The sequence below is a fragment of the Bidens hawaiensis genome, unplaced genomic scaffold (assembly GCF_021521415.1).
Source record: "Bidens hawaiensis isolate Kalapana, Puna unplaced genomic scaffold, B.hawaiensis_p1.1 tig00018766_1, whole genome shotgun sequence".
Lineage (NCBI taxonomy): Eukaryota > Viridiplantae > Streptophyta > Magnoliopsida > Asterales > Asteraceae > Bidens > Bidens hawaiensis.
The window spans coordinates 336,902-346,191 of record NW_027492850.1 but is presented as its reverse complement, the minus strand read 5'-3'; the positions used below and the strand labels follow the sequence as shown (position 1 = coordinate 346,191).

General features: G+C 31.3%; 1 pseudogene; it reads left to right on the top strand.

The window, feature by feature from the left end:
- Window positions 1–268: 268 nt before the first annotated feature.
- LOC143556987 (chaperone protein dnaJ 20, chloroplastic pseudogene) lies at window positions 269–1,105 on the top strand (annotated as a pseudogene).
- Window positions 1,106–9,290: the final 8,185 nt, after the last annotated feature.

Genomic DNA, 9,290 nt, shown 5'->3' with positions numbered 1-9,290 from the left:
TAACAGATGCAGATACTAAAAAAAATATGTAGATACTAAAAACCTTATAACTATAACATGTATTGTTGAGAATCAGAATCTTAATTGAAATAGAAAAAGAAAAATATAATAGATCCTTCGAAACCTTCTCGTGCGTCCAAGCACTAAAACGGCGGTCATCACACGGTAAACACCCAATGTATTTCAAATACCATTACTTTTTTTTACATGACGTAAAACGGATCCATGTCAGCTGTCCTCCATTTTATCACCCACTATAAATAATAAATAAACAAACCACACACATTATTCTCAACACACAAAGCTATAATGAACTCCAATTCATTTCCATCATCAACTCAAACCCTCCTAAATTCATCAAATAAGCCACCAATTTCATCCATTAATCCATCAAACCCTTTACTCAAATTCAAACATACCCTTGTTACAATATCTCCGATTTCGACCCGTTCACCAAATTTAACCACCAAAGCCTCCGCCTCTGCTGTTTGCAAAACGGCAGAGTCGGAGACTTTGTACGACTTGCTGGGTATTTCGGTGAACGGGTCGTTATCTGATATAAAACACGCGTATAAAAAAATGGCATTAAAGTACCACCCTGACGTGTCGCCTCCGGATAGTACGGAAGAGTACATTGTCAGGTTTATTTGGGTTCAAGAAGCGTACGAGACGCTATCTGACCCGGAAGCTAGATCCATGTACGATAGTTGTATGGCCAAAGGGTTACACTACACGTTTTCGGGTAAGAAGGAAACCCGGTTTGACCCGAGATCCAAGGATAAAAAATTGTGGAGGGAGGTGTGGTCGGGGCAAGTATCGGAGCTTTTGCGAAGGAGCGGGTCGGGTTCAAATAGAGTGAACCGGGCTGGGGGAATGTCGTGGGCGGCCCGGGTCCGGAAGCAACGGAGCGAGTCATGTGGGTCGGATCCAGACCCGTAAGTACTTGTTAGATTTTTGTTAAGGATGTGACAATGTGAATACGTGAGTGAAGAAGTAATGTCCGGTAATATAATATTGGTCGTAATTTAATTATAGTCAGTTTAAATGTTATTCTTAATAAGTTATTTATTTTAATTTCTTCTTCAAAATATATAAATTTAAAATGGTGGCGGCGCGGCTTGTTGTCTGCTTACACGTCTTTATATTGTAATCTGATATTTTTTTTAGGGAAAATTTTGGACATAGTCCAAAATAAAAGAGAGATTGAAAATGGTCTAAAATGTGTTCCATTCTGAAAATAGTTCTTTCAAATCTATCTCTCACGTGAGATTGGATTCGTGACGTGAGATTTGGGTATCCTATCACACACTGACACGTGTCATTCCACAGATAAAGTTTCATAGAAATTTGACTTGGCCGATAGTTTTTAATGAAAATAGTTTTCTGAAAAACCATAGGTTTGGAATGAAAGTTGTCCGTCACGTGAAGTTTCGAAAAAGATGATTTTCGCGTTTTTTTGAAATGCTTCTCCTCGGACGCATTCCAAATGAATTTCGTCTATTTTTGCATAAAAAGACGTGTTGTCAAAAAAGATAGATTTTGTTACAAAGTATTTTAATTCGCTGGTTTTTTGATGAAACTTATCTGTTTTTGCATAAAAAGAATATATATTAGAAAAAGTAAATTTATCCACCTATTGTCATCATTCACCACCCACCGCCATCATAACCACCACCACCCACCGTCATCATAACCACCACCGCCCACCACCATCATCCACCACCACCACCACCCACTATCATCATCAACCACCACTGCCCACCGCCATCATCCACCACCATCACCACCGCCGCCATCATCCACCATCGCCCACCACCACCACTGCCCACCGCCATCATCCACCACCACCACCCACCGCCATCATCCACCACCATCACGCACCGCCATCATCCACCACCACCCACCACATTCTTAACACTTGCCATATTTTTAAAATTTTTATAAAAATCATATAAGGAGATTAAATTCGTTGGAAAATTATCGTTTTTTTTATTTTTTTGAAAATCATTTAACAAAACTAAGTTCACTGAAAAAGTATCGTTTTTTTCCATCTTTTTTGAAATTTCACGTAGTAGACGAAATTCATTTGGAATGCGTCCGAGGAGATGCATTTCAAAAAAGCGGATAACGAAGACTTTGAAACTTCACATGACGGACAACTTTCATTCCAAACCTATGGTTTTTCAGAAAACTATTTTCGCTTGAAAACTATCTGCCAAGTCAAATTTCTATAAAACTTTATCTGTGAAAGGACACGTGTCAGTGTGTGATAGGATACCCAAATCTCACGTCACGAATCCTAATCTCATGTGAAAGATAGATTTGGGAGGACTATTTTCAGAATGGAACACATTTTAGACTATTTTTAAACTCTCTCTTATTTTGAACTATGTCTAAGAATTTTTCCCTTTTTTTATGTATAAAGGATATAAATTCTCTAAACAAATATACAAGACTTACAAAAGTCTTCGCATTTGGTTTATTTAGGTGGTAAGGTAATTTTATATCTATCGTGTTTGACTTGACAAAACTCTAATAAATGCCTTCATAATTGAACGTGTTCTAGAAGTATTTTAAATAAATTATAAATATATTAAAAGCTAATTTTCATTCACTCACTGATTTTACTATTTGCCACTAAAAAAACTATTTTTATTATTCATCAACTCACTAATTTTACTATTCTACAAATTTGATTATGAGCTACACGTTATCTGACATCTTGCTTCACCAAATTAAAGAAGTCATATTACTATTCCATAATTTTGATATTTCCACCATTTCAACACAAAAGAAGTCACAGCCATACATGTGGTTATCTTGTCATTACCAAAACATCAAGACATTCTTCACCATTAGACTATGTGTAATGGGACGATAAAGGAAGGGTGCGAATTTGGGCTTTAACATCACTACACTTTTAAAATGAAAATCGACATTCTGTCAACGTGACCTCACGTGTTGAAAATCCTTCCATTTTGAAGCCCTCCACTACACGTAGCCTTTAATAAACATTTAATATATGAGTGTTTATAGAATAGTTGTGAATAGTTATGAAATGTATTAGTGTTTTTTTTACATATTTTATAGAATTGTTTATTCTTCAAAAAAAAGTTATAAAGGTAGTAATAACTATATAAAAAAATATTATTTAATTAAAAAAATTAATTATTTTTAATATAATTATAAAGATATAGAGGATCTCTTCGGTCTAATTTAGTGACTAAAGGTATTGATGTTACTTTATCCCCCTTGTGTAATGACGGAACAAAATATGTCCATGTGTTTGGGGATTGTACGTAGCGCGGTAAAGAACATTTTGATTTTGGTTGAAAGGTGGCTCGATGTACATTTGTCAATTTTAAGATTTAATGGATTTGGTAGACAACTCTTCGTTAAGTGTAGCTAATAAAGAAGTTGCAGGTTCGGTCATATATGTGACTTGGCAGGCTATTTGGAAGCTTCGGAATGATTTGATCTTCTTGAAGAGTCGATTAAAAAACTCGTGGTTGTTTGATGATGTTATATGTTTTTCTTTCTATTGATTCTCGAGTAGAAACAATATGTGTAATGTTTCTTGGGCAGAGTGGATGAAAAATTCCATGTTTTTTATGTAGTTTTTTTCTTGCCCGTCTAGCTTCTGGCTGGACGGTGTTTTATAAAATTTTACCGTTCAAAAAAAGAAGAAGAAGAAGAGGATCTACAGGATGTTCAAAAACTCTGCCAGCCAACCAGGTGTTACCCTCGCCGCCATCACTCTTTTGTTGGAAATGCAAGTGATTTCGTCAAGTTTGTGCACGATCAAAGAGATCTTCAAGCAAGGTCGACCCATGGTCGAGCGAGCTGACCGGTCAACCGAGGCACCCCATTAGTACACCTCAATTATTTATATACTTTTTGTTATCGATATCATAGTGCCTGCAACCGAAATCAACCGTTCGACTTACCGTCTCAACGTATGGAAGTGATAACGCTAATGTTTTACCACCGCCCAGGTTTTATCGGCCCATCTTGGTACAACGTGTCAGGTAAAACACAATGTGTATAATAATTATGGACCTACAATATTAAGGTTTTACCACACCCCAAGTTTTATCGACCCATCTTGATACAATGTGTCAGGTAAAACACTAGGTGTATAATAGTTATGGAAATTTATTTTGCCTTTTCATTTTACCCAAAAGATTTATTTAGAATAAGTTTGTGTAGAGGTAAAAAGGAATTTGACTTGAAAGACAACATATAGTAGTTACAGATTATTTAATTTGCTTCCTCTTTTTATGGTTTACCAACATAGCTGAGTTTGATAACTTTCTTTTATTGAAATAGTGAAAATATTAGGGTATAGGCCCGTGTTACATCCGAGTGAAAAAATATATTAATAAACATAATAAATTTAAACAACAAATTCAAGAAACAAAATATTTCTTCAAACTTTCGGATCAAAAGTTAACCGTTTACATTGTCTATATATTAAAAGTTACAATAAGTTAATGTACACCGAACTACCAAAATACGTCAACAAAATACCTAAACATGTTCTTACATATTAAACCACCATCAACGTCTTCAAACATTCTACCAAAAGAAACTCATTGTTGCTAAACCATCTGAAAATTTATTAAAACAATAGCATCCAAATTAAATATACAATTAACAGAATAACATGTTTAATAATGAGTAACATTTCAACATTAATAAAGTTGTTAAATACAAGTAAAAAATCTAAAAGTTTCAAAATAAACTAATTAGAAACTCAAAACAGGTATGGGCATTTACTACTTGTGTTAACCTTAACAAAATAATCAAAAGTCAGTTATATAAAATATTTTTTTATATAAATAGACTATAGACTATATTAAGTTTGAACATGTATTACTATATTACAAAATCTATATAATATAGTTGAGGATAATAAACAAATTCTACTCCTAAAAGTTATTGAAAGTGTGTTACCTTAGACTTCATCATCAGACTCAAAAAATTATGGAAATAAGTAACAAACAAATTAAACGTTATTCGATACGGCGTAAAATAAAAATAAGATACTTTAAAAAATGTAATGAATAACTTACAAAAATAACGGTGCAAATATCGCATATATTATTGAAATCTGTTGCTTTCAAAAACTCATCATCAAGAGATTACAACATCTACACTGGAATTGATTTGCGAACGGTGACATCATTAGTGTTTAGCAAACCCAACAAACTACAAATTATTAATTTACAGATTTCAACAAAAGTAACATAATCTTAAATAGTAATCACAAAAATTATGAACAAAAAAACAATAAGTACAAATTTTTTATATACCTGTTTTTGTATTCTTGTATTTCAAATAAAAAGTCGTTGATAAACAAACGGCTCACATTAAATCCAAAAGAATTCGACACATATACTTTCTCTAAAAAAATTAATAATTATTGAATGAAAAATTAGTTTGAAGATGCGGCATTTAAAGTTATATGTGTTTGAAAACAATAGCCATAATTACCTTTAGTATCAGAACCGGTGTAATACTTGCCTCTATCAAATTGCAGTAGAATAAGGGTCTGGCCTTTCTCAAAATGATCAATGACATAATTGGACAATTGTAAGTGTGAGATATACACAATTTACCCTGAAATAAGTTACATGTTAAATAAATTATGGTAAATAAGTTATGTAATACTTGCCTCTATCATATGTTTAGAAACATTCTAATTATACACATTATATATTATAAAGCTTATATATAAATTATGCATAGAATATTCCGGATTGTATATTTATAACCTTCAAAAATAAACAAACAATCATAATGTGCCTTGTATAATAAGTTTAACAGTTTCCTTGTATAAAGTTTTTAATCGATCATTTTATAATTTTATAAATATACAGTGAATATTCCGGAATCATATAATTAAAATCTCCAAAAATACACCAAAAAGTAAATAATATAAATAATATCATAAATAATATTTCCTTGATTATCGTTTTTATAGTCAAAGTTTTTAATATAATTTAAATTTCAAATTATGTAAAGATTTATTATGTATATCAAACAAAATTACAAAAGATTTAAACTTTTAATTATAACCGATTACATTTAATTTACAGTCAAACAATAAATTAGATTTGTAAATATTATATAAACTGATTAAAAAATTATAATTTCGGAATATTAAAGGGTAATATTATATACGAATTAAATAATTTTAAAACAATTTATTGAAAAAATCATAATTAAAAAAAGAGAAATCGAACTTTCGGATTTAGGATTCAAGAAAATCAAAAATTGGCCAGAAAAATAATCAATATCTATCGTTTTTTTAGTCAAAGTTTTTAATATAATTTGAATTTCAAATTATGTAAAGATTTATTATGTATATCAAATAAAATTACAAAAGATTTAAACTTCCAATTATAACTGATTAAATTTAATTTAAAGTCTAACAATAAATTAGATTTGCAAATATTATATAAATTTTAAAAAAATTATAATTCCGGAATATTAAATGGGAATATTATATATGAATTAAATAACAAACAATTAGAATGTCTTGTATAATAAGTTTAATAGTTTTCATGTATAAGGTTTTTAATGAATCAGTTTATAATTTCATAAATATAAAGTGAATATACCATAATCATATAATTAAAACATAAGAAAATAATCTTACAAAATAAATAATATAATAAAAGCATAAATAATTTCATTGATTATCATTTTAAAATCAAAGTTTTAAATATAATTTGAATTTCAAATTATGAAACACATGTCAAATAATAAATTAGATTTTACTAACTATTATAGTCAAACTTTCAATTATAACTGATTACATTAATTTACAGTCAAATAATAAATTAGATTTGAAATTACTATAAAAATTGTTGAAAAAAATTATAATTCAGCAATATTAAAGGTCAATATTATATATGAACTAAATAATTTTCAAAAAAAAATTATTAAACAAATTATAATTAAAAAAAGAGAAATTGAAGTTTACAAATGAATAAGAAATTCCCGGAAATTACCTTGTTCAGATTTAGGAAAGAAAACAATAAGAAATTGGTCGGACAAATTATAATAAATACGAAATTGTATGCAACATATGATGGAAAATTACCTTGAATATATTAACCGAAAAACATTTCAGATTTACGATACAAATGAATCAGAAATTGGTTGGAAATTACCTTGTTCAGATTTAGAAAAGAAACAATAAGAAACTGGCCGAAAAAGTTATAATAAATACGAAATTCTATGTGTAACATATGATAGAAAATTACCTTGAATATATTAACCGGAAAACAATTCGATATTCAATCTTGTCTGATCAACCATTAATTAAACAGACAAATCCTTATTGCATCGTCCCTGATGAATAATCAATTGAACGGACACGACAGTATTGGAGAAATCCTTATTGCATCGTCTCTGATGATTAATCAATTGTTGTTAGATATTGTAGATGTCGGATATGAGCGGCCGAAAATTAGGGTTGATATGTTCGTGAGGTTGTTAGAGAGAATAATGAGTTTAGGAATTGAGTGTGGATTATGAATGTTTGGGCTGCGTTTAATGTTTTCAAATTTAAGTGGAATAAAATAAAAGATAAATACGTGGAAAAAATCAAAATGGAAACATGGTGATTTGGCAACATAGGTGGACAGCTTAGTTGATTGCCATGTGAACCAATTATAATGCTTTAATAGTATTGTTAGATTGGATGGCTGAACGGGTAACTTATATTCTTAGAACAAGTTTAGTTTCACGCATCAATTTTGTACACAGTCTTGGGAGATATTATTAGACGTTATTAGTGTGAGTCACGCTAATTAATAACGTCTAATAATAATTTCGCCCTTTTCTAAAATTATTAAGTCATAGGAAAGTATCAAACGGATTTTAATTGAACTCAAACTAGCATAATTGGAATCGTTACGTCGAACTCTACGATATTAGATTTTAGGTTTTCACTTTTCGATTTCTACCTTGTAGAGTTTATAATTATTATCTAGATGATTGTGTTTTTTTCCTTGTTTTGTGTTATATCAATCAACATTGTGTTATATTTGTTTGACATTGTTTAGATTTTTGTGGTCCGTTATATCGTTATACCCTTTTCAGATTTAAGTGACTATATATAATAATTTTTTTTTCGAAAAGTTAACTTTTATAAAACAACCAGAAAGGCAACGGACAAGCACCCTCCACAAGCCGGAGGACAGCCACGGACCCACTTAAATCACAACTACATAAAAGAAAATTTACACCAATTTAACCAATTAATTTTATCTTTTTTCGATCTAGTGTAATACCATAAGAAACCTAGAGATTTGATCTCCACAATTATTGACTCGATCTTGATGTCTTTCTTTTCAAAAATTCTTTCGTTCCGCGCTTTCCAAATACTCCAACAAGCAACTATCATGATCTCGTGGAACACCTCCTCCTCCGTTTCCCGTATCCCACACAGACTTAGACAACTCCAGAACATCTCTAACTAAGAACCCAAAAAAGGCGGAACTTTGCACCAACTTCTAACTTGATCCCACACAATCGATGCTACCGAGCACACAATTGTTAAATGGTCTATAGTGTCCAGCCCAATATCACAAAAGAGACATAAACTTCTCACACCTTGAATTTTCCTTTTGTCTAAAGCCTCCCAAGTTGGAACTCGTTTCAACTCCGCCCTCCAAGCATGAATATTGCATTTATCTGGGACCCATTTACTCTATTTCATAACATAATTATTACTTGAATCTCTGTCCTTCTCTGCAAGTTTTTAACCGAATTTACTGAAAAGACTCCAAACTTATTCCCGAGCCACCCCCAAGAGTCTGGGCCATCAACACGATCAGCAACAATCATGAGTTTAAAAACTTGCTCCCACACTAACCTTCAGCAACAATCATGAGTTTAAAAACTTCCTCCCACACCAACCTTTCCACCTGAGTAGTCGGATTTCTAACCCACTCCCAAGCCCATCCGAAAACTTAAGCCTCATGTATCAATCTCTACTTATTTTATTTATTATCAGTATATAAAAATATATCATAGCTAGTGAAAGGTTGTTAACGAACACTACATATCATGCCTAGCATTATTAGTATGTGTTGAAAGCTAATCACTCTAAACAGATCTGAATTTACATGGGAACACATAGTTGAGTGTAAATTATATTGTCCCCTTATATTATTGATTTTTATGGTTTGGGACAAATTATAGTAGGGATGAGTTTTTTTTCTAAATACCCGTATCCGTACCCGTACCTGTTTAGTACCCGTACTTGTACCAGT